Genomic DNA, 8,200 nt, shown 5'->3' with positions numbered 1-8,200 from the left:
GTTTCAAACCATACAATGAGCGTCTGAGGAGGCACACATAAGATGGGTTATGAGAATCAACAAATCTCGGGGGTTGTGTCGTAAAAACCTCTTCCTCTAAATATCCATGTAAGAAAGCATTGGAAATGTCTAGCTGTCGAATTGTCCAATGAGAAGAAATGGCAAGTGAGAGAATTAATTGAATGGTTTTAGGTTTCACAACAGGGCTAAAAGTTTCTTTGAAATCAATTCCAGCATGTTGGTGAAAGCCCTTAGCCACCAAACGTGCTTTATTGCATTCAACACTTCCATCAGGGTGACGTTTAATTTTGATGACCCAACGACAACCAACCCCATTCTGCCCAAGGCATGGTGGAACTAAGACCCAAGTTCCATTTTTATAAGTGCATTAAATTTATCAGTCATGGCTTGACGCCACTTAGGATCCTTGGCAGCTTGTGTAAAACAAGTGGGTTAAGTTTCTTGAGAGGTGCAAGCACCTGTGAATATAACTTTAGGATGCCAAGTCCCACCATGGGAACGGGTAAGCATGTAATGCCGAGGTGGTGGTGCTGTAGATGGCACTAAATCAGCAGAAGCGGGAGATGTGTTTGTCAAGTGATGATCATCATGTGATGAAGAACATGGAGATGTATCTCTGTGCTGGCGAAGAATGAAGAGTAGTAGCTGGATTGGAGATAGGAAAGCTAAAAGTACCCGGATCAGTTGGTGTAGAAAAACCATTTGGAGGTGATGCTCTTGCACAAAGAAAAGAGTATTCATAAAAAATTGCATGTTGAGAGATAAACATGCGTTTTGAGGATAGATGATAACACAAATAACCCTTATATGAAGGGTTGTATCCTAAAAGAAGACATGGAAGGGAGTGGGTGTCCAATTTATTCTTGGTATATGGTCTCAGCCATGGATAAACAATGCAACCAAAGATATTGAGAAATTTGTAATTTGGAATCTCAGCGAACAACTTCTCATATGGCGAGAAATAATGCAATAACTTTGTAGGCAACCGATTGATAGGATAAACAGCTATTTTGAAGGCATAACTCCAGAAAATAGAAGGCATGGAGGCTTGTTGTAGGAGAGCTAAACTTGTTTAAACCACATGACGATGTTTACACTCTACAACCCCATTCTGTTCATGGGTATGAGGGCAAGAAACCCTATGTAATGTACCATTGTCAGCCAATAGTAAGAGAGATTCTGATACTCCCATCCCTAATCTGATTGAATTGCTTTGATCTTACAACTAACATATTTTTCAACTAGTTTTTGAAAGGTAATGAAGATAGGAGTCACATTACGACGAAGAGGATATATCCATGAATATTTAGAATAGTCATCCACAAACAACACATAATAGCGAAAGCCATCCATAGAAGAAATTGGGGCTGTTACAGATGAGCACATCAAGATTGCTCTTGGATCAAGCAATCCCTTAGCTCTTCGTGAAACAGTGAGTACCGAGTTTCTAAATGACTTGGGGTTTTTGCTTTGAGGTATATATTCTTCTTTCAGATTGTTTTTGGAAGTACCTTAACCTGATTGTTTGATGGGCAGGTTGTTGAAGTACCTAATGTCAGTTGGGACGACATTGGTGAGCTTGAAAATGTCAAGAGGGAGCTCCAAGAGGTTGTGATAAGTCTAATAGCATGCCTACATTCGCTTCCTTTTGCGATTGCACTCTAGGGTTCTTACTTTGGTTTTTTATATTCTTTTGTTTTATAGACCGTTCAATTTCCTATGGAGCATCTTGAGAAGTTTGAGAAGTTTAGTATGTCACCTTCCAAAGGAGTCCTTTTCTATGGTCCCCCTGGTTGTGGGAAAACATTTCTTGCCAAAGCGACTGCAAATGAATGCCAAGCAAACTTCATCAGTGTCAAGGGTCCTGAGTTGCTCACAATGCGGTTTGGAGAGAGTAAGGCTAATGTATGAGAGATCTTTGACAAGGCTCGTCAATCTGCACCCTGTGTTCTCTTGTTCGATGAGCTCAATTCAATTGCTACACAGGTTAGGGTTTCCCTCACTAAATGTCCTTGAGTTGTTATGCTTTTTTTAAGCTTGTTTCCTAATTCTTTGATTATAACTGGCAGAGGGGAAGCAGTGTTGGGGATGCAGAAGGTGCTACTGATAGGGTTCTGAACCAACTCCTGACTGAAATGGATGGCATGTCAACAAAGAAAGCAATCTTCATATTTGGTGCTACCAATTGGCCTGATATTATTGATCCTGCACTCCTCGGGCCAGGTTGTCTTGACCAGTTGATCTACATCCCTCTACCCGATGAGACCTCTCACCACCAGATTTTCAAGGCCTGTCTGAGAAAATCACCTGTTTTAAAAGATGTGGATTTAAAGGATGTTGCCAAATACACACAAGGTTTTAGTGGAGCTGATATTACAGAGATATGCTAGCTGACATGCAAGTATGCTATTAGAGAGAACATTGAGAAAGTAAGCTCATTCATCACTCTACTTGCTTATGCACATGCATTTTTGTTTGACCAAGGCCTATGCTACACATAGTCAAGTTTACAATTTGGATGGCCTTTCATGATGTCAATCCTATATAATGTCTATAGAAGGTTTCAAATGGGACTCTATTGCAATCCAGATTGATAATAATACTCCTATCTATAACTCAAATGGGTTTATTCATGCAAGATATAGAAAGGGAGAGGAGAAGGGAGAACCCTGAGGCAATGGAAGAGGACGTGGAGGATGAAGTGGTGGAGATCAAGGCAGCACACTTCGAGGAGTCAATGAAATATGGGCCCGAGTACCTGGCATTTGCTCAGACATTGCAACAATCAAGGGGTTTTGGTAGTGAGCTCCATTTCTTGGAGGCTGGAACTGGTGGTGCTACTGGGTTTGACCCATTTACTGCTTCTACTGGTGGCGGGCTGATGACAACGATCTCTACAGTTAGATTCTTTTTTTTTTTGTTTTTTGTTTATGAATGAATGGTATTTTATTAAATAGATAGAAATAGTACAAGCATGAGGCACCCTAAGTGGAGTTGATATTACAGAGATAAGCCAACCGACGTGCAAGTATGCTATTAGAGAGAAAATTGAGAAAGTAAGCTCATTCATCACTCTGCTTGCTTATGCACATGCATTTTTGTTTGACCAAGGCATATGCTACACACAGTCAAGTTTACAATTTGGATGGCCTTTCATGATGTCAATCCTATATAATGTCTATAGAAGGTTTCAAATGGGGCTCTATTGCAATCCAGGTTGATAATAATACTCCTATATGTAACTCAAATGGGTTTTATTCATGCAAGATATAGAAAGAGAGAGGAGAAGGGAGAACCCTGAGGCAATGGAAGAGGACGTGGAGGATGAAGTGGTGGAGATCAAGGCAGCACACTTCGAGGAGTCAATGAAATATGGGCCCGAGTACCTGGCATTTGCTCAGACATTGCAACAATCAAGGGGTTTTGGTAGTGAGCTCCATTTCTCGGAAGCTGGAACTGGTGGTGCAACTGGGTCTGACCCATTTACAGCTTCTTCTGGTGGCGGGCTGATGACAACGATCTCTATAGTTAGATACTTTTTTTTTGTTTTTTGTTTTATGAATGAATGGTATTTTATTAAATAGATAAAAATAGTACAAGCATGAGGCACCCTAAGAGGAGGCACGAGTTGTTTCCTTCCGTTAAAGGTGGTTTCAAACCCTACTCTTTTCAGATTGCAATTACAAATTATCCCAAAACAAAGAATCCCTTGAAGCCCCTTGTTTATGTAAAGAATCTGCCAAAGCATTTGTCGATCTACTAACCCACTGAAAGCTAACTAACATGGTTCTCGAAAGCTATTTGACTTTTTTGATGATGTCCCTATATCCCGAAACAACAGTTTTTGGGTCTGACATCTATCCCACAATCACCTTAGAGTCTCCATGAACTATCAAATTAGTCACACCAAATTGGTTGGTAATCTGTTGTCCTTGTACTACAGGTAATATCTCACCCTTGTAGAGTCTCCATAACTCACTGGACCTAAGAATAAGGATAGAATGTTGCCATCCTTATTTTTCAAGATCCCTCTTATAACCGAAGGTCCTACATTGCCTTGACTGTTCCCATCAAAGTTCAACTTTACAACTCCTCCAGAGGGGGTAACCAGTTTGCTTGTGTCCTATTTTTCTTGGATGATGTGGAGGCCACTGCTACCTAACTCCTTCGAAGGTCATCATTAGAGTAATCCGCAAAGAGAACAGTAGTTTTTAGCCAAATGATTGCCCTTGTCAGTGTACAATTCTTTATTTCAGCAATGCTTCACATTCTCCTGAAAAATTCTGGCAATTTTTTCCTCCCAAATGGTTCATAAGAGGGCTGTCCTAATACATTTCCACATTACTTTCCCTCTCTTCTTTGGCCAACAAAAAAAAGATGGATCAAAAAGCAAATTTACTTCATGAGGCAAGTTCTACTTGTACCTAAACAACATAAAAATTCAATTCCAAATATTTATTGTAAAAGAGCAAGAAATCAGTAGGTGATAATAGTCCTTAGTTAAAGCATTTTGGAGGTGTATGGTTGATGTCTGAGCATTCGGAAAATAGAATCTAATGCCTTCCTTACGTTTAAGAAATGGAATGTTAGCATGTGAGATCGTGTGGAATGAAGGCTGGTTTTTGTTCGTGTGTGTACGCTGTACGTGTGACAAAAGCGTGAGTATGCTGGTTTTTGTTCTTTAGTTTTGTACATCCGAAAGCGAAACCAATGCTCAAAACCATTGGCGGATTTTAGATAATGAGAATGGGAAAGACTGCCAAGTGGTTTCAAGGACCGTTAGGGGGAAGAAAGTAGAGCCGCCGGTCGGGAGCGGTGCGTCAGGGGGAAAGCCGGCGAAGGAGAAGAAGAAGTGAGTTTCGTTAGATCTTTCAGGGACAAGGAGCGTGTTGTGCCAGCAACTGTGAATGGGGAAGAAAGGAAGGGGTCATACAGGGAAGGAGTTTCGTGTTCATACGTGGACGGTTAGCGGCTGTGAATTGGGAAGAAAGGAAGGGGTCATATAGGGAAAGAGTTTCGTGTTCGTACGTGGACGATGAGCGGCTGTGAATGGGGAAGAAAGGAAAGGGTCATACAGGGAAGGAGTTTCATGTTCGTACGTGGACGGTGAGTGACTATGAATGGGGAAGAAAGGAAGGGCTGTGGCAGAAGAAAGGAAGTGTGGGTTGCTGTTAAGATTCAAGCAATTTTCTGAGGTTATCTGGTTAGTTAGTATTCATTTCTTCCATTCTATTTTTTCCTCAGCCTTGATTTTTTTTTTTTTCTGAAATTACCGAAATCACCCAATGCTCCATCTCTAGAGCCGAATGGCCATGATTTTCTTGTTTTCAGTCTTAAAATCAGAATAAATAAGAAAGAAAAGAAAACAAATGGGGGCAAAACTGATAGGGTTCGTCTGTGGATGTAGTGCTCGAAGTCCAACATTTTTCTTTGTAATGACCATTATTGTTGTTCGGTTGTGGTTCTGATTCGAAAAACTTGGACAAAAGCACCAGGCAATAACATGTTAGATACTCTGAGAGAGGGTTTCCAATCCCCTGAACTTTAACTTTTACCTTCTTTCTATGTTTGGGGGGCTAGGGGGATTTGAGGAGCTCCTTTTCTATTTTTTGTTTTCGTAACTTTTGTTTTTTTGCCATTAGAGAGATCTGAGAAGTCAATTCTTGTTATCCGGAAGTAAATGATTGGTAGTCGTCTTTCCCTCCCTTTTTCCCGTTTTAATTTGGCTCCTGAATGGGTGTTATGTGGCTATGTTTCTGATCATAATTCCAGTTTCTTACTAATCTCCATTAAGGCTCGTTTGGTTTGTGGGATGGGGATGAGAAAAAGGGAATATTCCAAAAATGTTCCCTTTTCTCTTATTTGGTTTGAGAGAAAAAGAGGGATGGGATGGGAAAGACGTGGGATGGCAGATCCCAAAATCATGGAATCGGGGTCGCACCAAAACAATGCAACCCCGGTGGAAAAAGTGATTTAATCATTATTACCACTTACCATCACGATGAATAGAGGAGGGAAGGCCAAGAAAAGCAAACCAGTGACAACGAAGATGAAGGAGAGAAATAGTGTGACTTTGTCTTCCTTCATTTCTCCCTTTCTTAGCGACGACGAACAGATGATAGTCCCGTTTCTATCCCTGGGTTCATCTTCCTCTTCTCTCTGTTCCTGTCTCCCTTTCTCAGTGCGGCTCCATCTTCCTCTTCTCTCTTCTCCCTCCGTCTTCTCTCTTCTTCCTCTTCAGATTATGATGGGCTCAACGGGAGTAGCCTTTGTTCGTGAAGTTCTTGGCGAAGCTCTTAGCGAGTGTCACCTCTGTTCGTGAAGTTCCTGGTGAAGCTCCTGGCGAAAGTCGCCTCTATTCGTGAAGTTCCTGGCGAAGCTCCTGGCGAGAGTTGCCTCTGTTTGTGAAGTTCTTGGCGAGAGTCGGTGAAACTCCTGGCGAGAGTCGCCTTTGTTCGTGAAGTTCCTAAAGTCGTGCCTCTGTTCATGAAGTTCCTAAGGAAGGACGAACGAAAAAAAAAAGGTGAACAGTACTTTCCCATTCCATCCCATCCCATCCCAATAAAACCAAACACAGAAAAGTTAAATTTTTATATTTTTCCATCCCACCCAAATCTTCCCAGAAACCAAACGGAACCTACTTGAATGTTCAATTACTCAAACGTTGTGTATAGCTCTCGAATCTCAAGGATGGTTGATGGGAGGTGGTAAAGCTTTTATTGGATGGTTAGGTTAGGTCGGGCGTTGGGTGATAATGTAGGCTCCAGTTTAATACCTTTTTTTGTTATTTTTTTATATTTTTATTTATTAAGAGGAACAATGTAACGATTTCAGAACGGCCATTTCATTAAGGGGGCCATCTTCTATTCCGAATTCAACCAACATTCTCGCCTCAGAAAAAGAATTATTTGTTATATATTTCTTTGATTTTTCTTTTCTATTTTCATCTCTTCTCTGCCTAAACACCATCGACTGACAACTGACAAGGGTGGTGTTTCAGAGTTGTAATGTTTGTTTCCTTCTTCCTCCCTTTTATCATTTTGTTCATTTTTTTCTCTACTCTTGTAATTTGTAAACACCACCAAACAGTGGTGCATTTGGAGTTTTTATTTTAGGGACGTGGTTGCTAATGATGAGTTTTTTTTTTTTTTTCCTTTTGGTATAGTGATTATGATGTTTTCCTCCGTGATTGAATTACTCTTTGTTTGCCCCTATTTTCTCCTTGTAAAAATTCTTACAAAATTTTGTAATTAATTTCTTACGAGCAAGGTTCAAATATTGATACATATCCGCTGAGACATATTCTATTGGGAGCTTTTTGATATTGTTCCTATAGAGGGTGTATTGGGGTTTTGATCGATTCAGGGGGTGGATGGACTGATCCCTCCGAACTGGATTTGAAAAAAAAAAAAAAAACTATCGATATTACCTGAAATGCCGGCGTATCGATATTTTGAATATTACTTATGAATGCCCCTTATAAAAAATTAAAAATTGTTGTCTTTCCATTTCCTTTTTAATTCTTGGAGTGCATGTAGGGAAGAGAGAGAGGGGGGGGGGGGCATGCTGTTGCTTATGGGGAAGAAAATGACAACAGGAGAGGAAAGAGGAAGGGAGAAGAAGGGTAAAAATGGGGTTATGAAAAAAACTAATCGGCATGTGAAGTCACCCTAAATGTTTTATGTGTCACATGTACAACATAGATTGATATCGGTACCATTGATTAGGCATCAATACATTTTCAATGTGTATGTTATACATAAGTCACATTTTAGAATAATCAAAAGAAATTTTAAAATTAATTTATACAAACAAGGCATTGTAGAATAGTTAAACATAACAAAAAATAATATAAATAAATATAATAAAATTATAAAAAATATTAAAGCTAATAAAAATAATTTAAGCAAATCTAATATATAAAAATAATTTTTAATTACTAATATATATATATATATATATAATATTCTAATAGATTTAATAAAAAATAAATCAAATAAGCCCCCACCCCTACCGACATATTGGCCTATATTGAAGATTGCCCACCCTTTTTTTCTTTGAAACTGGTTCAGAGGAATCAATCTAAGGCTGGTCTACCCCTGAACCAGGTCACACTCTGATACAACCCTATATGGGCGTATCACTAAACCCCCAATATGTATCGAAATTTTAAACCTTG

The 8,200-nt window shown here is 39.7% G+C and overlaps 1 pseudogene; it reads left to right on the top strand.

Moving 5' to 3' along the window:
• Positions 1 to 557: 557 nt before the first annotated feature.
• LOC148802231 (cell division cycle protein 48 homolog) lies at positions 558 to 3,553 on the top strand (annotated as a pseudogene).
• The last annotated feature ends 4,647 nt before the right edge of the window (positions 3,554 to 8,200 follow it).

Source organism: Nelumbo nucifera, chromosome 2 (genome assembly GCF_055504915.1).
Source record: "Nelumbo nucifera cultivar China Antique chromosome 2, China Antique-T2T, whole genome shotgun sequence".
NCBI lineage: Eukaryota > Viridiplantae > Streptophyta > Magnoliopsida > Proteales > Nelumbonaceae > Nelumbo > Nelumbo nucifera.
The sequence above is the reverse complement of the archived record's forward strand: the minus strand, read 5'-3'. Positions and strand labels throughout refer to the sequence as shown.